The following is a 26,575-nucleotide window of genomic DNA, read 5'->3' as shown; positions in this document are numbered from 1 at the left end:
CCCCTTTTGGCTCTTCCAGCACCCCTGTTGCCTCTTTCTGCACCCCTGTTCCTTCTTTCTGCACATCTTTTATTTCTTTCTGCACATCTCTTGCTTCTTTCTGCACCCCTCCTGCCTCTTTCTGCACTGCTCTTCCCTCTTATTGTACCGCTCATGCCTCTTTCTGCACCTCTGTTGCTTCTTTCTGAACTACTTGTGCTTCTTTCTGCATCCCTCTTACCTCTTTTTGCACCCCTCTAGCTTCTTTCTGCACCGCTGTTCCTTCTTTCTGCACCTCTCTTCCTTGTTTATGCACTTCCTTTGTTTCTTTCTCTACCTCTCTTGCTTCTTTTTGCATCACTCTTACCACTTTTCCCAACCCTTTTCCCCTTTCTTGCATCTCTAATGCTTCTTTCTGTGCTTCTCTTGCCTCTTTCTGCACCCCTCTTCACTTTTTCTGCACCTCTGTGCTTCTTTCTGCACTTCTCTTGCTTCTTTCTGCACCCCTTGTGCCTCTTTCTGCAGTATTTTTCCCTCTTTCCACACCTTTCTTGTCTCTCTCTGCATCACTGTTCCTTCTTTCTGCACTTCTTTTGTTTCTTTCTGCACTTTTCTGGGTTCTTTCTGCACCTCTGTCCCTTCTTTCTGCAACCCTTGTGCCTCTTTCTGCACTTCTCTTCCCGCTTTCTAGACCCCTCTTGCCTCTTTCTGCACCTCTGTTCCTTCTTTCTGCACTTCTTTTGTTTCTTTCTGCACGTCTTTTGTTTCTTTCTGCACCACTTGCTTCTTTCTGCTTCCCTCTTGCCTCTTTCTCCATCCCTCTTCCCCTTTCTGCATCTCTGTTGCTTCTTTTTGCACTTCTCTTGTCTCTTTCTGCACCCCTCTTCCCTCTTTCTGCACCTGTGTTGCTTCTTTCTGCACTTCTCTTGTTTTTTCTGCACCCCTTGTGCCTCTTTCTGCACACCTTTCCCCTCTTTCTGCACCTCGCTTGCCTATCTCAGCACCTCCGTTCCTTCTTTCTGCACTTCTTTTGTTTCTTTCTGCACCCCTCTTGCCTCTTTCTCTACCCCTCTTACCCCTTTCTGCATGTCTGCTCCTTGTTTCTGCACTTCTTGTGTCTCTTTCTCCTCCCGTTTCTTCTTTCTGCACCTCTGTTGCTTCTTTCTGTTCTTCTCTTGCCTCTGTCTCTGCCCTCCGTCCCTCTTTCTGCACCTCTTTTGCCTCTTTCTGTACTTCTCTTGCCTCTTTCTGCAGTACTTTTGTTTTTCTGCACTCCTCATACCTCTTTCTGCATCCCTTATGCCTCTTTATGTACCCCTCTTCCCTCTTTATGCACCCTCTTGCCTTTCTGCACTTCTCTTCCCTTTTTATGCACCCCTTTTGCCTCTGTCTGCACCTCAGTTGTCTCTTTATACACCTCTCCTGCCTCTTTCTCCACCTGTCTTGCCTCTTTCTGCACTTCCCCTCCTTTATTCTACATATATCTTCTTTCTTTCTGCAACTCTCTTGTCTGTTTAATCACTTCCCTTTCTTCTTTCTGCACCTCTGTTGCTTCTTTCTGAACCCCTCGTGCCTCTTTCTACACCCCCTTCCCTTTTTCTGTACCTTTCTGCAACCCTGTTCCCTCTGTCTGCACCTCTGTGTCTTCTTTCTGCCCTCTCTTGCATCTTTCAGCATTCCTCTTGCCTCTTGCCATACCTCTGTTGGTTCTTTCTGCACTCCTCTTTTTTTGGCACCTCTCTTGCAAATGTATGCACCCCTCTTGCCTCTTTCTACTCCCCTCTTTCCTATTTCTGCACCTCTCTTGTTTCTGTCTGTACCCCTGTTCATTCTTTCTGTAGCTCTCTTTTCTATTTCTGCACTTCTGTTGCTTCTTTCTGCACTTTTCTTGTCTTTTTCTGCACTCCTCTTGCCTCTTTCTATACCTCTGTTGGTTCTTTCTGCAGTCCTCTTCTTTTGACTCCTCTCTTGCAAATATGCAGAGTAAATCTAGATAATACTACTCAATTACAATCAGATAGTAGTAGTATAAGAGACAAATCTAATTCAAATATTTTAGTGTGTGGCCTACCAGGGAAAGACATAAGCTCTAGGCAACCTATATCCGATCAAATAGCTTATGAAAGCGGTTTAATTCTTAAACCCTTGGGAGATAGTTGTACTGTCGAACCCCCTACTAGTAATTTGTATTCGGCAGTCAGTGCCAAAACATTACCTAATAATCACATTAGTATAGGCAAGGTTGCGTTCCCCTTACAATCATATTCATCTACCCGATTGTCCCAATTGACTGGTGATAATGTGCTGTTATGTGACGTAGACACTTGTGGATGTCTACCCATGCTCAACAAGGTGAAAAATAAATTAAGCACCAACTCTTGGAATCTGTTCCTTCTGTCGGCACTTCTTTTGTTTTTTTTCTGCACCTCTTGCATCTTTCTGCACCCCCTTTTGGCTCTTTCTGCTCCCACGTTGCCTCTTTCTGCAGCTCTGTTCCTTCTTTCTGCACTTCTTTTGTTTCTTTCTATAGCTCCCTTGCTTCTTTCTTCACCCCTTGCCTCTTTCTCTACCCCTATTCCCTCTTTCCGCACCCCTGTTGCCTCTTTCTGCACCTCTGTTCCTTCTTTCTGCACTTCTTTTGTTTCTTTATGCACATCTCATGCTTCTTTCAACACCCCTCCTGCCTCTTTCTGCACCCCTCTTCCCTCCTATTGCACCTTCTTGCCTCTTTCTGCACCTCTGTTGCTTCTTTCTGCACCTCTGTTCCTTCTTTCTGCACCTCTCTTCCTTCTTTTTGTATTCTTCTTGCCACTTTCTCCAACCCTTCCCCCTTTTTGCATCTCAGTTGCTTCTTTCTGCACTTCTCTTGCCTCTTTCTGCACCCCTCTTCACTCTTTCTGTACCTCTGTTGCTTCTTTCTGCATTTCTCTAGCTTCTTTCTGCACCCCTTGTGCCTCTTTCTGGACTCCTTTTCCCTCTTTCCACACCTTTCTTGCCTCTATCTGCACCACTGTTCCTTCTTTCTGCACTTCTTTTTTTTCTTTCTGCACTTCTCTTGCTTCTTTCTGCACCCCTTGTGCCGATTTCTGCACCCCTCTTCCCGCTTTCTGAACCCCTCTTGCCTCTTTCTGCACCTCTGTTCCTTTTTTCTGCACTTCTTTTCATTCTTTCTGCACCTCTCTTGCTTCTTTCTCCTTCCGTCTTGCCTCTTTCTCCATCCCTCTTCCCCCTTTCTGCATCTCTGTTGCTTCTTTGTGCACTTCTCTTGTCTCTTTCTGCACCTGTGTTGCTTCTTCCTGCACTTCTCTTGTTTCTTTCTGCACCCCTTGTGCCTCTTTCTGCATACCTTTCCCCTCTTTCTGCACATTGCTTGCCTCTCTCAGCACCTCCGTTCCTTCTTTCTGCACTTCTTTTGTTTCTTTCTGCACCTCTTGCTTCTTTCTGTACCCCTCTTGCCTCTTTCTCCATCCCTCTTACCCCCTTCTGCATGTCTGCTCCTTGTTTCTACACTTCTTGTGTCTCTTTCTCCACCCCTGTTTCCTTTCTGCACCTCTGTTGCTTCTTTCTGCACTTCTCGTGCCTCTGTCTCTACCCTCCTTCCCTCTTTCTGCACCTCTTTTGCTTCTTTCTGTACTTCTCTTGCCTCTTTCTGCAGTACTGTTGTTTTTCTGCACTCCTCGTACCTCTTTCTGCACCCCTTGTACCTCTTTCTGTACCCCTCTTCCCTCTTTCTGCACCCTTTTGCCTCTTTCTGCACCTCAGTTGTCTCTTTATACACCTCTCCTGCCTCTTCCTGCACTTCCCCTCCTTTTCTTCTACACCTATCTTGTTTCTTTCTGCACCCCTCTTGCCTCTTTCTGCATCCCTCTTCCCTTTTTCTGTACCTCTCTTGCCTCTTTCTGTACCTCTGTTAGTGCTTTCTGCACCTCCCTTGCCTCTGTCTATACCCCTGTTCATTCTTTCTGTAGTTCTCTTTTCTATTTCTATACTTCTGTTGCTTCTCTCTGCACTTCTCTTGTCTCCTTCTGCAGTCCTCTTGCCTCTTTCTATACCTCTGTTGGTTCTTTCTGCAGTCCTCTTCTTTTGACACCTCTCTTGCAAATATGCAGATTATATCTAGATAATACTACTCAATTACAATCATATAGTAGTAGTACAAGGGATGAATCTAATTCAAATATATTAGTTTGTGGCCAACTATGGAAAGACATAAGCTCTAGGCTTATGAAAGCGGTTTAATTCTTAAACCTTTGGGAGATAGTTGTACTGTCGGACCCCCTACTAATAATTTGTATTCAGCAGTCAGTGCCAAACCATTACCTAATAACCGCATTAGTATAGCCAAGGTCGCGTTCCCCTTACAATCATATCCATCTACCCGATTGTCCCATTTGACTCTTGATAATGTGCTGTTATGTAATGTAGATAATTATGGATGTCTACCCATACTCAACAACGAGGTAAAAAATAAATTACGCTTAATCTCTTGGAACCTGGTCGGAATCCAATCTGAGCTTCAAGACCCCCATTGTTATTTTTAGATAGACAAAAATGATATCTGCATCTTCCATGAGACTTGGGCTGTGGACAGGGGGTACATAAACATCTATACCATGTACACTGTGGAAGCTATTCCTCCGAAAACAGCTGGTAGGGAGAGCGGGGGAAAGATATTTCTTTTAAAGAACACCTTAGCCTGCAAATATAAGCAATTACTAATAAAGTCCCAAGACATTCTGGGGATGCAGCTTACCTTTCCGAAGGGTCTAAACATGACCGTGCTTAATGTCTATGCTAGGTCAGACCATACGGCAGTGCATCTCCAGTACTATCGTTGCTATACGATCTGAATGGAGAGTATCAAATTAACTCTAAAATAATTGTTGCTGGGTACTTCAACGCTTCCTTCGAGCCCTCTCCACTAGTAAGCACCCTACTTGAGGAAGAGGATGAGGTGTGGGGTATATCTAGTTAGGTAGCTAGTAATTATTGCCATTATCTCACGTCTGTTTCCCTGCAGATAGCCTCACTGATCACAGGAAGGAGCTTGAGGGTATGCAATGGGAGAACTGCATCTGACTTAAATAGGCAGGCCACTTTTAAACGGGGTGTTATTGCCAGTGTGTTGGACTTGGCCCTTTTTGCAGGGTCATCCCTAAACTTTTTGCCTTCCTCCTGCATTTTTTCTGACCTGTTGTTGGCTGTTTTATGACTCTGGGTACTTTACCACTGCTGTTCAGTGCTAAAGTGCATATGCTCTCCCCATTGTAAATGTGTATGTTGGTTGGATTCCATGATTGGCTTATTTGGTTTACTATCAGACCCCAGTAAAGTGCAACAGGACGTGTAAATACAAATGCCGCTGGTGGGCTTGCAGCACTGGTTGTGCCACCCACAGAAGCGGTCTGGTAAAATGTGTCTAGGTCTGCCATTGCAGAACCTGCGTGCAGTATGGTACTGATATGCTGACTGGCAAGTGCACCCCCTTGCCAGTCCCTAAACCTTCCCTTAACTTCATGTTAGTCACCCCTATGGTAGGCCCAAGGGTAGGGTGCATTATAGCATAAAGTAGGAAAGCCCTGATGTGTGTGGCATGTCCTAATAGTGAATTACAGCCATTTTCATTTTTCACTATTTTAAGGCTACCCTGTTCTCATAGGCCAGAAAGATTGTTAGATCCTATGATCCTAACAGACCCAGGGAACGTGGTAGAAAATCGAGTTTAGTATGCCTGAACTCAGAATAATAAGGTACATCTTTTAGTAAGGTTTATTTTAATATTCTGCGTTTGCAAATGCCACTTTTAGAAAGTTGGCCTTTGCTTGCCTAACCATTTCAGCCCGCCTCTGCATGATGTGTATCTGCTGTCTGGCTTGTGTGAATGACAGGGCTGGGGAAACCCAGATGGGCAGGGCTAGGTAGCCTGGTGGTGAATAGAAAGATTGACATATAGATGGGTGGGAGGAGTACACCTGGACTCTGAATAGGGCTGTGCTCTGCCACCAAGTGCTCTGCCCAAGTCTTGAATGAAAGTAAGTGTTGCGTTAGCCATCCCTGGACACGTGTTTCGAGGTAGTTGCCTCTCGTCAGCAGGGAGTAGGTGAGTGTATAGGGATGCTGCTGAGAGGCAACTACCTCGAAACAAGTGTCCAGGGATGGCTAATGCAACACATACTTTCACTCAAGACTTGGGAAGAGGCGTACCCGCCGACGTTGACTACATGGACCACAACGCTTTGGGATAACACGCTGGTAGGACGAGCAGAGTGCGGCCAATTAGACTTTTGTTAATATTCAGGCTCCCTCGAGCCGGTGGAGCTGACGAGCTCATGGATACGCACCTGCGCGCCACGAGGGGTACTTCACCTGAGAAAACTTATTTTGGCAGCCTACGCAGCAACCCTATACACTCACCTACTCCCTGCTGACGAGAGGCAACTACCTCGAAACACGTGTCCAGGGATGGCTAACGCAACACATACTTTCACTCAAGACTTGGGCAGAGGCGTACCCACCGACGCTGACTACATGGACCACAGCGCTTTGGGGTAACACGCTGGTAGGACGAGCAGAGTGCGGCCAATTAGACTTTTGTTAATATTCAGGCTCCCTCGAGCCGGTGGAGCTGACGAGCTCATAGATACGCACCTGCGCGCCACGAGGGGTACTACACCTGAGAAAACCTATTTTGGCAGCCTACGCAGCAACCCTATACACTCACCTACTCCCTGCTGACGAGAGGCAACTACCTCGAAACAAGTGTCCAGGGATGGCTAACGCAACACATACTTTCACTCAAGACTTGGGCAGAGGCGTACCCGCCGACGCTGACTACATGGACCACAACGCTTTGGGATAACACGCTGGTAGGACGAGCAGAGTGCGGCCAATTAGACTTTTGTTAATATTCAGGCTCCCTCGAGCCGGTGGAGCTGACGAGCTCATGGATATGCACCTGTGCGCCACGAGGGGTACTTCACCTAAGAAAACTTATTTTGGCAGCCTACGCAGCAACCCTATACACTCACCTACTCCCTGCTGACGAGAGGCAACTACCTCGAAACACGTGTCCAGGGATGGCTAACGCAACACATACTTTCACTCAAGACTTGGGCAGAGGCGTACCCACCGACGCTGACTACATGGACCACAACGCTTTGGGGTAACACGCTGGTAGGACGAGCAGAGTGCGGCCAATTAGACTTTTGTTAATATTCAGGCTCCCTCGAGCCGGTGGAGCTGACGAGCTCATGGATACGCACCTGCGCGCCACGAGGGGTACTTCACCTGAGAAAACTTATTTTGGCAGCCTACGCAGCAACCCTATACACTCACCTACTCCCTGCTGACGAGAGGCAACTACCTCGAAACACGTGTCCAGGGATTGCTAACGCAACACATACTTTCATCTCAAGACTTGGGCAGAGGCGTACCTGCCAACGCTGACTACATGGACCACAACGCTTTGGGGTAACACGCTGGTAGGACGAGCAGAGTGCGGCCAATTAGACTTTTAGGTATAGTGAACCTATACCTCAGTAAAGGGTGCATGCACTACCTTACCTAGGCTGCAGTAGCAGACCTGTGGTGTCATTTTGGGTGGCTTTACAGGGGTGGCATAATACATGCGTCAGCCTCTGAAAGGCCTCTGGGGAACCTATGCCCTGGGTACATAGTATACCATATACTGGGGACTCACAAGTGTACCCCAGAATCCAATCTGGAGTGTACGTAAAGTACATGCAATCAATTTAGAGAGGAAGCAGCTAGTTTGTGGCCCTGAATAGCAGGGTCCCAGCCAGACTAAAGTAAAAAAACAGTGAAACACCAGCAAAATGTGGGGGTAAACATGTGAAGCAGATCCTACTCTCGTACTGCACTTATTTTTAGCTTGATACAAAAAAGGAAGGTACACCAATAAAAAAGTCCAAATCCCAATAGATATCCTTGATATTTCTTTTATTCTTGTAGTTCAAAAAGATAAAACTCAGCCAAGTTAGGCTGAGTTTTATCTTTTTGAACTACAAGAATGGACTTTTTTATTGGTGCACCTTCCTTTTTTGTATCTATCTTCTTCATCTGGCTTGCAGTGGAGTTATTCTACGATGAACTCCGGAAGATTTGTGCACAGGACTTGAATATTATTTCGATATATTGGGATTAAATGCTGAACTAGGAGTCGTAGTTTTGTTCGATTTTTGATATTTACTTATTTTTAGCTTAGATTACACTTTTTCGGAAACTAATAGATTAAAGGCAGGTAAAAGCACTGGCCCAACCAGATACCAAGAGATTTGTATAAATCAGAAACCACAATTTGGGCCCCATACATAAATCTTTGCTCTAATTGTATATCGGCTGGTGGGGTTATCCCGGCAACTTGGAGGGGAGCCGAGATAATTACTATTTACAGACCCATCAGCCTGATTGATAACTTGCATAATATTTTTGCCAGACATGTTCTGGATAAACTTCAGGACTGGATAGATGGCAATGTAATACTGTCTTCATACCAAGCGGGTTTTCGATCTAAGATAAGCACATGTGTACAGGCTTTCAGATTTACCCTACTGATATGGAAATATGTGCTACTAAAAAAACCAGAAACTCTATGTAGCATTTGTCGATCTGAGAGCAGCTTTTAATTTAGTACCGCGTGATCGCTATTGGAAACAATGCTTCATTTAGGCACCCCAGTAAATCTGGTAATCTTGATAGCTAGATTACACAAGGACAACAATGCCCAGGTCAGGTGGGGGAAAAGTGGTGAATTGACAGAGAGAGTACCAATACAGCGTGGGGTGCGCCAAGGGTGTGTCCTTGCCCCCACCTATTTAATCTGTTTATTAATGGTGTGGCAAATAGTTTGCTGGAATGTAGTAATGATTCTACCACCGTGAACGGCGCGAAAGTCTCAATCCTGCTCTTTGCAGAAGATCCTTTACTTATATCCAAAACTCCCATTGGCTTACAAATCTTAGTGGATATATTCATGGACTTCTGCAGGGACAGGAGTTTGGAACTTAAGGTTCCCAAAATGTATGGTGTTTGGGAAAGTACAGAGGGGACTGCATGAGATCAGGATTGCACAGGAACCGCTTGAAGAGGTAAAACATTTTGATTACCTTGGGATCAGACTGAGTGACTCACTTAGCTTGGAACAACAGGTAGATAAGAGTAACCTCATCCTATGTCAGAGGTCCACATCAATATTGAGATTCCACAAACAATCATATCCTTAACTCTAGCACTGAAAGTTTATTGTGCTAAGGCTCAAAGTGGAGCTTTGTACGGAGCAGAGATATGGGGCCACACTAATATAAACAAATTAATGAACTGTGAAAATGATGTCAGATCACTCATTTTGGTACCCATTACCACTCCATTGATTCCTTTGTTTTGTGACCTAGGGATGAAGAGAATTGGTGATGTGGCTTAATTGAAACCATTAATTCACTGGCTGCGCATGTGGACAACTTCATAGCTTTTTGATAATTGATTATTGTAACTCCATGCCGCTCGTGAAGCCTGAAGTTGGTGAAAACGGATCCCTGACTCGAGGACTGCGAGGTCCAGCAGCCCTCCACCTTCCTGCTGCTGCCTCTTCCTCAAGACCCGCCCCTGGACACTATTTTAATCCTCGCAGCCCCCCGCTTCGCGGGTGCCACTCGTGTAGCCTGAAGTTGGTGAAAACGGATCCCTGACTCGAGGACTGCGAGGTCCAGCAGCCCTCCACCTTCCTGCTGCTGCCTCTTCCTCAAGACCCGCCCCTGGACACTATTTTAATCCTCGCGGCCCCCGCTTCGCGGGAGCCGCTTGTGAAGCCTGAAGTTGGTGAAAACGGATCCCTGACTCGAGGACTGCGAGGTCCAGCAGCCCTCCACCTTCCTGCTGCTGCCTCTTCCTCAAGACCCCGCCCCCTGTGCATCCTAATATTTCCGTGTACGTATTTCCGCAGCGCGGAACGCAGCGCGGGCGAAGCCCGGGACAAGGGCGGGCCCGTCTGAGCCCGTCAGAGACCGACAGAGGCCGGGACGGGGCACATCTCTTGGCTCCCCAGGTGAGCATTATGTGAGTGAGGCTTCGTTTGTTTCGTGTTGGACTGACTTCTGAGTCCTAGTGTGTTGGAGGCCTATCAGGCACACATCTATTTATGCGACCACCCCTACACTATCTCACAAAAGCAGGCAATGGCCACTGCTGGCATGAAGAAGGGCCGGAAGTCTCTTTGTGGGTCTGGAGTGGCTGGAACCCTGGACAATTTTATTACGAGGGCCGCGTCAGTCCTACAGAAGAAAATTGAGCGTACTGAGTAAAGACTCTCTCTTGATCAAGTGCTTAATAAACGCTCCTCATTGGGCAATATTGCTTTAGCAAAGTCACCTGTAGTTACAAACTTGTCTACTCCAGTCCTCGATACAAATGCACTGTTTTTGAAAGAAAACGAGAATGTTGCTGTAATGGCAAATAGTAATGCTTGTAATTTATTTGAACAAGGTGACCCCATTGGTCCTGATTTTCCCACACCTATGATCTCTGTAGCAACAACTAGATCCGCCAACCCATACGTATTGATGCTACCCATGCTAAATCGACAGAACAGGTCGTGAAACGTAAGCGGGGCGGCACAGTGTTGCCCAATAAAATATCTAAAATTCAAAAACGGCCAAACACTGGAATATCTGACCCCGTGGTTAACGTAGACCTGACGGTTGGAGGTTCTGAGGGCCTGATGGGTCCTGCATCGAACAAAGATTATTGGCTAAGAATGGAACAGCTACTTATTGCGACCTGTCGCCCCATTTGCAACAGACTTGACTCTATGGAAAATAGACTTTCTAATTTAGAATCATTGGTTGCTGTATTGTCCGGGGCTAAGGGGACAAGGGATAGCGGGGGAACTAAAGAAAATGTAGTCGAGTCTACCTGCTCTGCTCCTAATCCACTTAATGCATTGACAGATACACGGAACAACTTACTTTGCAGGGTAAGTGTCTGGCTAACGACATCCAAGTAGTCTCCAATGACCTTATTCCATCACCCGTTGTAGGGAATTCAAGGAGCGGGGCGAGCCTTGCCACTGATAACCCACCACATGAGCTAAGAGAACCCGACTTTATTTTACATAAGCAGTCAGGGTATCCCCTTGACCCCAAACTACCTTGCCTGGATCTCCCACCTGAATCTGTGCCATACGTGGTGGTTCTTGCTGGTGTCCCCACCCTGAATCATGGATCAAGGGAGGCTTTTTCCGATCTAAAAAACAAATGTATGCACTGGTTAAATTGTAATAAACCCCTCCCGAATCAGTGCAGTAGTGAGATACTATTCGCAAGGAGGATAAACTGGGTAGGTAATAGAGTCAAGGATGTTCCAGGTGATTGTGTAGTAATCAATTTTAGGGACCCAAGTACTGCTAGGTACATCTGTACATTCCAGTCCGGTAGCCACACTAGTCCCCATTCAGCAATAAAAGCTCTCCCACTTACCTACTTTTATCCGGGACCCCAGAATTTTGGCATTGACACCTTCCGTGGAGGGGTAGATAGCTCGAGAACTGGTAGGGCTGGACCCCCCCCCCTCTGTTCTTTTAATGTAAATCAAGTCCACGATCGATTTTGCCCGCCCCCACTTGAAGCTTTCTACCATTCCAATAGATATAATACCCTTGACCAGGTGGATTGACGTCCAAACTGTAGCGTCCCGACAGCTTACACTGGGGAAAAGAAAGGGCTATTGGTCATCGATACAGGCTTTCTGGTTTGGAAATCCAACCCTTTCATTCAGGGGCTATCAGAAACTTCACGCAGCTTGGCTGTGGAAAAGATTTAATCTCGGAAAAACACTAAGAATCGATTTAGTGAGCCACATTCATCCCCAGTGTTGGGGGGGCTGATAGAAATGGAAGGGTCGGCAAATGGGCTTGTGCAGGAAACCGGGGACAGGGCAACTATCTCACCATCTACTATCAGTTCTGCTGCTGACCAGATTCCGGCCACAAGCAAATTAAAGTCGAGTTCCAGCCTGCTCTCATGGAATGTGGCAGGCCTTAAGAGCAAATTGATATGTGAAGACTGGGGCACCTTCATAGATAATTTCGATGTCTGTCTAATGCAGGAGACATGGGCCTTAGAAAACTTCCAAAGGGTAGGCTTTGTATCTTTTAACACACTAGCAGTAACTAGCGGTAGGGGGAGACCATCTGGGGGTCTTACCACCTGGGTGGCTCTCCACCTGGGTGCCTCAGCAAGGCAGCTTCACACCAATTCAGATGACATTCAATGTATTTTACTTGAGTTGCCTAAAAACATCCACTTGGCTCTCCTGAATGTCTATTCTACACCTTCCCAGGGTGGCCGGGGATCTAAGGTCATTGAACAGGTAAATAAATTCATCTTGTCCCTGGATCCTGGATATTCCGTGATAGTGGGTGGCGACTTTAATTGCCAATATGAACCACTCAGTGTGTCGGCCTTAGACGATCCAACTGCCGAAAACGAACACCGGAATATCCCTGATCCTATGATTCCCAAGGTCAAAGCCTGGACCCCTCTGGTTCTCCAGATTTCCGCACTCACTCTCTCTCTATCCTTGAGGGCATGTAATGGGAGATTGGATTCTGATAGACCAGGACGAGCTACCTTTAACAGAGTTGGACAAACTTCTATCCTAGATTACAACCTTATTGAAACTAGATCGTGGGATAAGGTGCTCGATTTCAGGGTGTCAGAACGGGATGATAGCGATCACAACGCTTTGGTTGTGACACTCAAACCAGGTAGTTGGGGCATGAGTAGCTACGATATATCAGTATCTCCCATAGCACAACCTCTTATCCTGCATAACAATGGACGCAGGGTAAGATGGCCCCGTATTGTTGCCAGCCCAAATAAATTGCCAGAGATTTATAGTCTTGCCTTACCCCATCTCATTGGAATGTCTGAGGCTGGGCCTAATCGAATTCCCATAGAACAGGCGATCGGGCCTACAGGTATTCATTTACAGCTAGTAAACAAACTCTCGAAAGTGTTCTGTCCGACTGGGAATGCGAGGCCCCATTTGCCCAAAAGGCAATTGTGGTATTCCGCTGAGTGCAGGAAGTCGAAGAGCGATCTGCTCATGGCTATTAAGGCCTTGGACATAGACAGGACCAAAATATTGAGGGCACAGTATAAACAAACTTTAGAAAGGGCTAGAAAGGCCTGGGAGGTTGACACATGGGAGGAGTTAAGACTAACTTTGCAGGCTAAGGACTTTAAGGGCTTCTGGACCATTGTTAGCAAGGGCAGAAAAGAACCAGGAACCACCTCATTCCCTAATATAGCCCCAGCAGTATGGGAAGCCCACTATGGGGGCCTCTACTCAAGCCCAAATGACAACACACTACCTATACCTACCTCTCCCCCCAGACCTGTTTGTCAAGCTGAGGTTGCTACGGCGATAACGATAAAGGAGGTGGAAATTGCTATACACCCGCTGATATCCAACAAAGCGCCGGGATTGGACAAAATCCCTGGCGATCTTTATCGTTCGGAACCAAAGATTTGGGCGCCGTATCTTTGTTCCTTATTTGATTCTATTCTGATGGGTGCGGAACTCCCAGAGTCTTGGCTCGGTGCGGAGATCGTGCCGATATTCAAGAAAGGCTGCCCCCTACAACCCTCAAATTATAGACCCATCAGCCTAATTGATACCACGCAGAAGCTGTTTGGACGTATAATATTGGATAGATTACAGACCTGGGAGACAGATAACGACATCTTAAGTTTCTTGCAAGCGGGTTTTAGAAAGGGAATCTCTACTGTCGACCAGATTTTCCGACTTCAGGTTATACACTGGAAGACCGTGAGTCTAGAGGGTGGCAGCCTCTATCTCATCTTTGTTGACCTGAGGTCGGCATTTGACCTGGTACCGCGAGAAAACCTGTGGAAGGTTCTCCGGGCTCTCAATGTCCCCCCATATCTTCTGGATATTGTGAGTAGACTCCACATGGAAAACTTCGCCCAGGTCAGATGTGGGAAACATGGAGATTTGTCCGCCCGCTTCCCTGTTAACCGTGGAGTCCGTCAAGGATGCGTGTTGGCACCCACGCTATTCTGTTTATACATCAACGGGCTCATTAAACATCTGGAAGGTATCAGGGACACAGATGTGCCAAGACTTGCTACGGGCATGGTGCCAGCGTTGATGTTCGCTGACGACACCTTGTTGTTGTCACGAACGTCAACTGGCATCCAGCGTATCTTGGATGGCTTTGTGGGTTTCTGTGCTGAAAGAGGCCTGGAGATCAATTTAGCTAAAACTAAATTTATGATTCTTAACCCCCCCAAGCACACACGGCCAAACCCAGTTCTGAATGGTGTTCACCTTGAGCGGGTGACAACGTTCGGATATCTGGGGGTCATACTACAAGAAAACTTTGGATGGGGGGGACAAATTGCTAACTCTGTGCTAAAACTTGCCCAAACCACTGGGGGAATTTCCCAACTCTTTAGAGGCTCGGTTTCCAAACCAGTGGCACCAGCAATAGAAATCTTCAGGACCCAAGTAAGAGTAGCCTCCACTTATGGAGCAGAATTGTGGGGTCATTCTAGAATACATAGCCTGATCGGGACCGAATTGTTTTTTGTGAGGAGTCTGCTGGGTCTGCCCCCTAGCTCCCCGTTGGTCCCTATCAGGTTGGATTGTGGGCTGATACCCATGGAAGAGGCGGTAACGCTGCGCCCACTGATATACTGGAAGAGACTCTGGTCTAACGCAGAGTTGGGTTTTTATCGGGAGGAATTCAAGGGGGTTTGGCCCCTAATTAAAAGCAAGAATATTCCCTGGTTGAGATTTGTTAGGGATACCCCTATCAAGATTGGCCTACCTGAATTATGGGCCTCTCCGGAGGCCTCATGCCCGGCCTTACCAAAAGCAAAACTGTCCGAACAGTTCAGAAATTATCACCTCATGCGTTTCCATGAGTGTTCTGACATTGGTAGGCTGACAGTCGAGTTCCTACAAATCAAAGATAATTATAGGAGAGAGGAATTTCTAGATCTGGTTTGTCCCCCGGCTGCTAGGAAGCTTTACTGCCAACTGAGAATGGGCAGTCTTCCGCTCAGGTCGTTTACCTCCAGGTGGGATGTAAATAATAAGACTGCCTGCCCGGCTTGTGGCTATAGACTGGAGGACGAAAAACACGTTTTCTTTTTTTGCCCTATATACCATCTACAAAGAAAACGTTGGGTCAAGCCTATATGTACCAACCTGGGAGTTAGAGAGTGCGAAAAAGCTATGAGAGTTCTGAAGTATGACACCCAACCCCCAATAGTCTTTGCAGTTTCCCGGTTTCTCAATGCTATGTGGACAAAACGTAGGAGATTTTTGTAATTAACCTCTAAGTTTAAATATTTTCCTTTTGTATTGTATGAATGTTTCTATGTAATATCTTACAACTGTGAACTGATTTGGTTATTTTTAACTGTGAACTGTGATAACTTATGTTGCTTTTATGGCCTTTTGGAGCCGAAATAAAGTTTAACAATGGCAATGGTAACTCCATGAGGGAGGTATTGATGACCAGGGATGCCAAAACACTACTGTGGTTCAAACACATTACAGATTGGTGTAAATCAAAGAATATGTTGGATCTATGGGAATGCCCAGAGATGGCAACCAGAGGTGATCTTCTGAGACTAAAAGCCAGGTACTGGGCGGTGGTGGGGGAGCGGTATGCCACTAGATCAGCCAAAGGCCGGTTAACAAAGCAATTTTTAAATGCCAAACAATGTCCGCGATTTAACCCCTTTCTGGATCAAATCGTGCCTCCCCTTGCTGAACGTTTATCTATAAGATTTAGAAACAGCAATCTGCTCCTAAAGTTCTCTAGAAATAAGGCCACGGGGTTATCAACAGATCTATGTCCTGCATATGCGCTAGAGAGAAAAATACCGAAGAACATGTACTCTTCTTTTGCCTTAATTACCATCTGATATGCAGGAGGTGGATAAGACCGATCTGCTTAAATCTTGGAGCAAGGCAATATCATATTGCTTATAGAATTCTAAAAATGGACACATCAGAGCCATTAGTCTTGGCCATCAGTCGATTTTTACTCTCTTTCTGGATAACTCGCCAGAAGTTTTTATCTTAGGCCGCATAGAGAAAATAATCTCTCTCAACTGTGATATGTTGCCTAGTAGAATCAATGTACTGTGTACTGTATAAAACCTTATTTTTAATATCTCTGTATGTGGCGTGGCTCTTTAGCTGGGAGGTTGTTATATTGCAGTTCGCCTTTTAATCTACTTTCTTATCTTGATCTCTTTTTATTGCTTATTTTAAATGTAGCTTTTGAAATGTATTCTTCTGTTTTAGACTGCAAATTGATGAATTGTGTTATCTCTGTATACTTTGATGGTTCAAACAACCATAAAAAGTTTTATATGATAACACCTATCTTGCAAATTTCTGCACCCCTCTTGCCTCTTTCTGTACCTCTGGTGGTGCTTTTATACCTCTCTTGCTTTTTCTGCACCTCTCTTGCCTCCTTCGGCACCCCTTTTCCCTCTTTTTGCAGTTCTCTTGCCTCTTTCTGCACCTCTGTTGCTTCTTTCTGCACTTCTTTGGCCTCTTTCTGCACTCCGCTTGCTTCTTTCTATACCTCTGTTGGTTCTTTTGGCACTCCTCTTCATTCGGGACCGCTCTTGCAAATTTCTGCACCGCTCTTGCAAATTTCTGCACCCTTCTTCCCTATTTCTGTACCTCTCTCGCCTCAGTATGCACCCCTGTTCCATCTTTCTGTACCTTGTTTGACTGTTGGTGCAACTTTCTTGCTTCTGTTTGCAGTTCTCTTGCCTCCTTCTCTACCCCTGTTACTTCTTTGAGCGCTTCTCTTGCCTCTTTCTGTACCCCTCTTGCCTCTTTCTGCACCCATTTTGGTTCTTTCTGCACTGCACGTGCTTCTTTCTGTATCTCTCTTGCTTCTTTCTGCACCCCCTTGCTTCTTTATGAACCCCTCATCTATCTTTCTGCACTCCTCCTCCCTCTTTCTGCACCTCTCTTGTCTCTTTCTGTACTTCCTCTTGCCTCTTTCGGTACCACTGTTGTTTTTTCATGCACTTCTCTTGCTTCTTTCAGCATCTCTGTTGCTTCTTTCTGCCCCCCTTCGCCTCTTTCTGTACTGTAGTGAGGAAATGGAATTACCTACGGACATTGCTAAGTTAGCATAAGGTAGTATATGCTTGGCCACCATTTTGCTGCTTTTGCACACATTACCTCATGGCTCTGTTCTCGTAAATACTCTGCATGTGCATTTTCACTTGGGAACAGTCTGCCTTTCACACATCTAGCTGTACATTGTGCTCTTCATCTGTACATTGTGTTCAAGGTCGAAAAACAATGTATGCTGTTGATTCACTTTGGTCAGTCCCACGCCCATAGACACAACATACAACACAGCTGCGTATGTGCAGTATCCATGCAACATGGCGCACCTAATGTTTGGTCTGGTACTTATTTACGAGGCACTTTAGTATTACTTGTGCATGTCCACAATACCCTCGTTTCTGTTTTCCGGAAACAGCTATGATGGCATAACCTACCTATATTGATGTTTTTATAGGTTTTTTTCAAGCTTGATATAATTAAACGGTTTTGTTCATATTTTGAATCACTACCTTATATTGCGCTGCCACGTATTAAGTTGTTCTCCTTTCTTGGTCTTCATGGCTGAGGTTGAAATTGCGGCACATAGCCCCGCAGCACTCCGTCGTCATTTGACTACTTATGGAGTGCCTGACGCAGGCGTCGAACTAATTTTTGTGGTAGGAGCTGATCTGGCTTTCCACTTTGAGGTGTTTTATTCTTCAGTAACCTTTCCGGCAGTGGATGGAACTGATAACTTGTTCCACGTCTACACTCCCACCCAAACTCCTCATGGATATCAGCCTTATAGAACTCTTGAAGATTTCGGCATCGCAACACTGCATTTGGTTTAATGGCGCCCTCCCCCACTCAGTGACTACGGTCCGTTTAGGCCCTTTATCTATTCCTGGGGCCACTGGGCCAGTTTTGGCAGGGTTCACACCACATCCACGGTATCTAGCAGTTCAGATTACAGACCTCCACGTCTTGCTCATCTCCTTAATTGAGGTGCATAGAGCTCTAGTACAATACGTCTCACGCAATCTCCAGGTGGGAAAACCTGGGATTGCTGCGCAACCAGCTGGACCTTGCGGACTAACTATTAGTCCCATCATGGTTAATTTGGTTATGGGCAAGTGTCCACAGAATAAGGATGATTTACCTTACTGGCTTGCTGAGAAATTTGACCAGCTGGAAGAGATATTTCCAAATACAACTCCTGTGAAAAAACACAGGATTTTAACTATTAGTTTGCAGAAAGACTTAGTACCCGAAGTAAACGATTGTGAAAATTGAGGTAAGGTATTGACAGCAGTATATGCAAAGTGTTATGGCACACCCTTTATGACTGTGCTCCCCTCTGTGATAAGCCACACAAATTACCAAAAATTATTGCAGAGGCTTATAAAACCATTGGCCGCAATAGTTTTGGGGTTAAGCCTTTTGCTAGAATATCAGCACAACAGCAAACACCGACGGCACAGTCTGATAAAGACGACCGTCCTTTCTTTCCTAAAAAGAATTGGAAGAATAAAAAACAAGGGAAGCAACAACAGAAACAGGGGTCGGGTGCAGCGTCGCCGGTACCCGTGTCTTCTGAGCACACTTATGATTTGTGCGACCATGCGAGAATTAGATCTGACCGGTTTCAGGTTCCTGATCAGCGTTCTCCTCGTTCTTCACAAGAAACATCGGACTCACTAGCCGGTGGAGGGGAACGCCAGGATCGTGGCAGAGGTCGAGGTGCCCCACATGGTCGTGAACAACCACGTCAGCCTGACGGGAAAGGGAAACAAGACGATTTTCCTCGTCAGCGTCCACAGTTTCAGAAAAAGAAGGTTGCTGCTTTAACAGCGAGATATGCCACAGACGGTGAGAACGCGGCTGCGGAACCTAACATGGGCAGTAACACTGCTCGTCAGCGCAGCGGAAGTTACCATAGTGTGGCAAGCACTGCGTCCATTTCTGGATTGGACAGCAACTGAAACTTTCATCACAGTTGAAACAGCTGAAACTCGACTGGCTCTCCCCTGACAGAGTATATGATATTGTTCTTCTGATTGAAGGTGACATACAGCGTGTAATTAAAGGGATTTTTGGGGAAAATCTGACTTCTTCCTATGACATTTTGTTGGCAGAGGCATATTGGCCCCGCCTTTTGTTATTGCCGCTCCGAGGGGGGAGGAGGTAATACTCCCGAGTTTTTCACAGAACGTCTCCAAGGAGCAGGGGAAGGCTTTTGCAGAGGAATGCACTTTGGTGCTTGCACCAGCACTGTACCATACTCAGGTGGGCTGGGATAAAGATTTTCCCCCCCATGAGATACCATTGCAGTCTATGCCTCAGCCACAACCCCAGTATCCCCTCAGGCGGGAGGCAAAAGCTCCCGTTTCTGAGATTCTAAATCAATTAGAATATCAAGGAGTAATTGAGACATGTCTGTCACTGATGAATGACCCTCTTTTTACCATAACCAAACCAGATGGGTCGTCCCGCATTGTATTGGATTACCAGCATTTGAACTCTAATTGTCGCACCTTTGCGGTTCAGAATACCCACAGTTCTACTCTTGTAGACAGTCTTGTTCGTAAAAAATATAAACTACGCTTGACATTTCCAAAGGCTTTTTCCAGTCACAATCTGTCTCCTACAAGCAGTCAATGGACTTCTTTTACCATCGGCAGAAAATAAAAACAATTTCGACGATTAGCCATGGGCTATAAAAACAGCCCTGTAGTTTTCCTCGCCTGTATTGTCTCTTTGTTGGACAACATAGACCCAGATGTGTACTCGTATGTTGATGATATTTATCTCACAGATGACTAATTATGGCTGCATCTTTGTCACGTGGACAGCATCATTGTTTTGTTTGGAGACTACAGTTATAAATTTAACTTTCTAAAATCACACATTGCAGAATACACAGTGTTGCTCTTGGGCTACGAGCTCAATAATGAAGGTAGAGGCTTGGCTCCTCACTTCTTGGAGAAATGCACACGTTTGCGACCTCCTACAACCCTGAAAAAGTTAGTCTTTGCTGGGATTTTTTTACTTCGGTCGTACTTACATTCCCGAATATGCCCAGCGTATCAAGCCATTGTATGCTTTGATACAACGTAACTTTTCAAAAACCTGCTGGCTTTTGGAACATTCAACTTTCCTGCAATCTTTGCAGTCTGATCTTCTTGAAGCTAAATACTTGTTGAAACATGATAACCACACAAACCTGGTGATACGCATCGTGCCGTGCTCAGTCGGTTTCACTTACTTTTAATGAAGGTGACACAGTACCTATTGCTTACAAATCACATTTGTACACTTCGGCTGAGCTGCGGTTTTCCACTGTTGAAAAAAGTCTTGACAGCTGTCTAGATGGCGATCCTGAAGGAACACGCACTAACGCAGGGGAAACGCATTTCAGATGTGACTCCATATCCTACTCTTGAAGCAGTGACAAAAGCAAGTGCACCAAACTCAAAGGCTTTGCATCCTCGTTGGATACAATGGGCTACTTCGTTGACCTCTTCGGATGTCACGTTTAACTTCGACTCCTCACTGCCAACTCAGGAGTTTTTACAGTATGAATTTGTTCATCCTTCTCCTCTGTCAATGCACCCGCTTGAGGAGTACCATTGTATCATTTACACCGTCGATTCGGCACAACTGGCGACCGGGTCAAAGCATGCGTTTTCAGCGGCCTACGCTATTGTGACAGGTACCATGCTGAACGGAGAGTTTGAGTCCAGTGTTGTTCACACACAGGCACTAGGTGACTGTACCGCCCAATTAGCCGAGCTGCGCGCTCTGGTACTTGCACTGGAGTTTGCAGATCCTAATGTGACTACTTTAATTGTAAGTGAGTCTTACTACTGTGTTCAGTCTTACAATGACAACTTATTCTTTTGTCCTCAGAATGACTATCCTGATTCTAAAGGCAGCGCAATTAAGCATAAGATGCTTTGGGTTCGAGTCGCAGATATTAAAGAGCGTCTGCCTCTCACACATGTGATTCATACTCTAGGCCACCAGCGTGTAGGAGTACACGCGGTGGGCAATTGTTTGGCTGATGAAGCAGCTAAATCGGCAAAAGCCACATGTTCGGTTGCAGCAGTTACAAGATCCATGAATAAGATTGATGATGACATTTTGGCAGCAATAGCTGCTACTGAGAAGGGAGGTCAATCAATCAATCACATTACTTTATTCGGTATAAAGAAAATACCATGAAAGTACAAATAGAATACATCAAAGTTAAAAACCAATTCAACAATCTAAAATTCTCCATAATACATATTCAATACATCAATGATTAGGTGCCCCTCCTCTCTGCCAATTCCTTCATAAGGCCATAAAAGGAGAAACGTCATGGGCAACCTACGTTCTCCCAATGCCCCTTGTTGCTCTAAGCCTGACCACTGCCCTTAAGAAATGTATAGTGCATAGCAGAGTCAAAGCATCTGACGACAGTTTTAAAAATAACAAGGCCACCCTTGCGTGTTTGAATCTAGCTTTCTTTAAAGTTCTCTTTAAAAAAATTGTCGCAGCCACATGGTCCCTTCCTCTCTGTGGATGATTTATATCCTGCCGGGTCAGCTAATATGTGGTGCAGAAGATTTAGCCTCTACCGTGTGATTAAAAATCTATCATGGGCATTATAAAAATAAGACAGGTAAGATTTGATGCCCATGGCTGTTTTAGTTAAAAGATATTCTCTCACTGATGGCTCCCTATCTTCCCTGAGTGTTGTAACATACTTAAAAAACCGGTCCTTAACCAAGGCCTTATCCTGCATAGATATTTTAGAAGGATTGGTAAAAAGGTCTGCACATCCTATTCCCTCGAGAGTCTCCTTCATGTACTTTAGCCATGGGATATTAAGCCCCCGATCATGGGCGAGGCAGTCTACTATGACCTGCCTATTGAATGTCACGTCCGCGTTTGCCCAAATTTTAACCCAGCAGAATAGGGGTTTAACTCCCAACCTGTCCCTAATGTAGCAAGCGCCAAGCTCTTCATGGACAATATGGGATGGCGTGCTCTGAGGCACTTTGAGCAAATGCCGAAAATGCTTATTTTCCTCGATTTGTAGTTGCTTCGCATCAATAAAAGCCCATACCTCACTTCCAGATAGCACTTTGGCGCAACACATGGAGCTATATAATCTCAAAATTTGCTCAGGTGACCATCGACCTAACCTTTGTGCAAAATTCATGATCGACCCAGAGCAACTAGTTAAAGTGCGACATTTCTCCTCTAGTAAATTTTTAAAATTAAGACAGCCATCAAATAAAATCCCCAGATACAAAAAAGAGTGCACCTTTCCCAGTCAATGTAAACCAATGGAATAATTGTACATTTTACTTGGTTTTTTGCCCACTTCCATAACGTATGAATTTTACAGATTGGGAGACAAATCTAAATTCCCCATAAAAGAAACAAAGCCATCAGAATCTGCAGCCCTTTGAAGGTACGGGCAAGGAGGACCGCGTCGTCTGCATAAAGCAGGACAGGGATCCCTCGAGAGCCAATCCTGGGTGTATCAACCTTTAAAGTGCTAAGTGCCTGGTCAAGTTTATTTATATACAGTGTAAACAAAAATGGGGCCAGAATGCAGCCCTGTCTGACCCCACTAGAGCATAAGAAGCGTTCTGTGGTGCTTCCCTCCTGATTGTATCTGACCGTGGCGGTGGTATTCAAGTGCAAAGATTTTAAAATATTAATGAGTCCCGGGTCCACACCAAGGTCACCGCTAATTGCCCATAATTTCCCTCGGTTGACTCGTTCAAAGGCCGCCGTCAAGTCCACACAGTCCCTTGACTGGCAATAGTGTACTTGGCTGCAAGTAGATATAAATTGAAACATTGATGGTGGTTGACTTCCCTGGCCTAAAGCCACATTGGGTGTTCGTTATAATATGCTGATCCTCAGCCCAGTCCATTAGCCGGCTGAGGATAGCCCGCCCTAAAACCTTTGCTGACACGTCAAATAGGGAAATTGGTCGATAACAAAGTGGGCTATCCTTGTTACCTTTTGGAAACAATCGTGGCTGTGGACCAGGATGGCGGCATTACTGTATCAACTGCTGCATTAATAACTCTAGTCAGAATGGGCGCCCAGAGATCAACCTTACTCAAAAAAAGGTCGGGTGGAATCCCATCGGGACCCGGGGCCTTGTTTCGGGTCAAACCTTCAATCCCTACCTTGATCTCACCCAAAAAGAATCTTATCGGGGTAATATCCCGTTCCCCCCCTATTATCCTCCGACGGAGTCTTATCTGTGCAGTGATTCTAAAGCCCATAAAAAAACTCACGCCATTGCCCCGGCAAGATATTGTTAGCTAATCTGGGTTTATTTGCCTCTTGGAAACAAGGATTGTTTATTACTTTCCGAAAGGCAGTTGTGTCCTTTAACTCCATCGCCTCCCTCAAATCCTCCCAGGCTTGCTGTAGTAATTTTGTTTTACGGCCTTTAACAGCTAACTTATCCTGCAGAGGTTCACCCTACCCTTGTCTCTTGGGGAAGATTTTAGTGCGACTTTCTGCTCTCTCAAAGCACGAGAACATTGTTGGTCAAACCACCTTGGATCGTCTGATCTGGCTCTGTGTGATGTAGATCTGAGCAGACCGTCTATTAATTGAGCGACACCCTCAAAGGCCCTGACTAGTTCAACCCCCTCCACATCCGGGTCTAAACAGCTCGAAATGACCTGTTCACCGCCTTTCAGTAGTGCTCTGTAAAAAGCTTCACCGTTGACCTGTGACCATCTCAGCCTCCTGCCTTGATCTGTGGCGCATACCATCCCCCCCACACTAGGTGGTTTCTTATAAAGGTTTAACTCAACAAGGGACAGAACAAGAGGATTATGGTCACTAAAAATACTCAAACAAATTCTAAAACCCAACACCCAGTTTTTTAATGCTACGGAGACAAAGATGAAATCAATAAATGAAACACATTCTCTGCCTTTGAATGTGAGGTGGATCGTTTTGTCCTTTCCAACTTCAACCAGATCGATGGTATGTGTGAGGGCATGCATATTTCATAGCTAACATAATACCCTTCCCTCCTTAGTGTGTTCCATATGCGGGCCCTCTTCCAATGTACACGATGACCAATCCCCACAATTAACTCTCAAGTTTGGACACAGGTGACAATTAAAGTCGCCAGCTAAAACCAAGTGGGGTGCCAGCGCCCCTCGCTCCTGTATGTGAGTGAGCCTGCTATCCAGCTCATGCAAGCTTACAGTGCCCTGACCCGGTGACGTTGCGTTACAAAAATTTATGAAAATTAACTTGTGATCCTTATTATAAAACCTAAGCCCCTGCATAATATCTGAGTCCCAATCCAAGTCAATCCATCTGCCATGTAGCCTGAGATAAACATATATGACGAGTCCTCCCCTTGCTCTCCCTGATGGTGCCTTGCGAGCCGGTACAAAATAGGTTTTAAATGGAAGGTGCTATTCTCTACTTCCCATGTTTCCTGTAAACAAATAATTTGAAATTTCCTTATATAAAATAGCCAATCTTCATTCTTGAATTTGGTGGATAAACCTGCTATGTTCCAGGACACTATTTTAAATTCTCTCTCATTTTGCCTATCTGAGCTAACCAATATCAGGTGGGTTTGGGGCCCGTGGTCTTCCATATTTGGGTAGTTAAACTCTTGCGTTCGAGCTGCTTGAGAATCTGAACTAGTTGGACTTACTACTCCCCCAATTGTGCTCACCACTTCTGTCCCTCCCGAATCTAAAATGATGACTTTGCTTGGACACCCTTAACTGCCCCAGTCAAGCTCAGTCAGTCGATATCTTTTAAATCTCTAGCATTACTGAGGGGGGCATAAGAGTTGTGTGTCGGGACTATAAAACCTCCCCCATGCACTCCCACCAAGTGCCCCCGGTGTTCATGCTGGTTATTCGGGTTCATCATGTGTCTATAAAAGAAGCCCAGTGAGAGCATTTTAATGTTTGAGCCCCCTCATCTTGATAGAGCCCCTTACTCTGTGTGAGCAACTTGCGTGCGAGCTCACAATCACGCAGTCCCCAGGGAAAACTTTCCTGGTACTACCAATCCAATACACCCTCCTGGCCATCAGGATGTGCCTATGGTCGGTAATATTAAACCCTGCGTTCCTACACATCCAGTGTGCTGCCTTGTTAATCAACTTTAAGGTGGATTCTTCTCTGTCACTCATACAAGCTGGAACGCCCGTCAAGACCACAGTATGTGGGCATGAGGCGGGGGCTAGATCTAAAACCGGCAGATCTGTAGTACCCCGGGTACTTTGAGTTGGCGGCTCCCTAGAGTGTTGATGTGTAGTGCCACTATATTAGTAGAGGCTGTTGGTTGTGCTGAGGTATTGCCTGCAGTCCCCGCCCTCAAGTCCCTATGTCCCTTAGTAGTAATACCTGTGCAATTTCTGTTTCCTGCCGGGGAAACTGGGTATGACACTCTACTACCCACATCCTGTGTGCCTGTGGACTGTTTGTTGATCCCGTTTCCCCCCCTCGCCCGCTGCTTCAGCAGGTACAACTGGGGATTTGGGAACTTCCAATTCCCCTCGAGGGCTAGATACATACCGGCTAACCTCATTGACGGGTGCACTAATCTGGGCCAAGAGTAACAACAATTTTTCCTCTATTGACCTTAGTAGTGGCCCCAGAAGAACAGTTATCAATGTTTCCACTCTTTCTCAGGATCAACCCCCAGCTCTGCACTAACACCTTCACCGCTATAGGACGTTTGATTGGCTACTAAACCTACTATATCAGGGGGCCTAGTTACTTGGATCTCTGGTCTGAGCTTTTGTTTCTGTTTTTGTGTTAATTTAAAAGACGCCCCACCCCTGGTTTGCTTTGCTGGCGGCTCATCGCTATTTGAGGGCTTCGTGGTGCTAACACTGCAAAGTTTGGAGGCCCTTTTCGAACGGGTAATAACCTCCCCCCGCCTAAACTTGATATGGTTGCATTACTTGTGGTAGGCGGGATCAGCATTATAGCCCCAGCCCCCTGCCCTAACAGGAGAGCCCAAATCAATATCCCCTACATCGTTCTGGAGAGGGTCTCTACAAACAGTCTGTGCCTCTGTAGGTTCTTGCAACGGGGGTGGTGACGGGTGTGGCGAGACAATGGGGGTGACTCTTTCCCTGTTGTTGTTACTACCAAATGTGGCAGAACACGAATAGTCCGGGTCGTTAGGAGATTTAGTCATAGCTAAACCGCCCATAGATTAATGTTTTTGGGCAACAAGGCTGTCCAGGGAAAGTCTTTTTTCCATAAGCTGGATCTGATGAACCAACAGTGATTCCGCTCTGATCAAAAAAGCATCCAGAGTCCCCCTAACCCCACAACCCACAGAAAGCCCGTGGCCTTGCGCTTACTCATTCTGCGCTCAGTTTACACTTAAGCACAGAAGTACCACAAAACAGTACCTTGTTTGTCCGCCCTTCGTCCAACTCCGTGAT

The sequence above is a fragment of the Triturus cristatus genome, chromosome 3_2 (assembly GCF_964204655.1).
Source record: "Triturus cristatus chromosome 3_2, aTriCri1.1, whole genome shotgun sequence".
Lineage (NCBI taxonomy): Eukaryota > Metazoa > Chordata > Amphibia > Caudata > Salamandridae > Triturus > Triturus cristatus.
The sequence above is the reverse complement of the archived record's forward strand: the minus strand, read 5'-3'. Positions refer to the sequence as shown.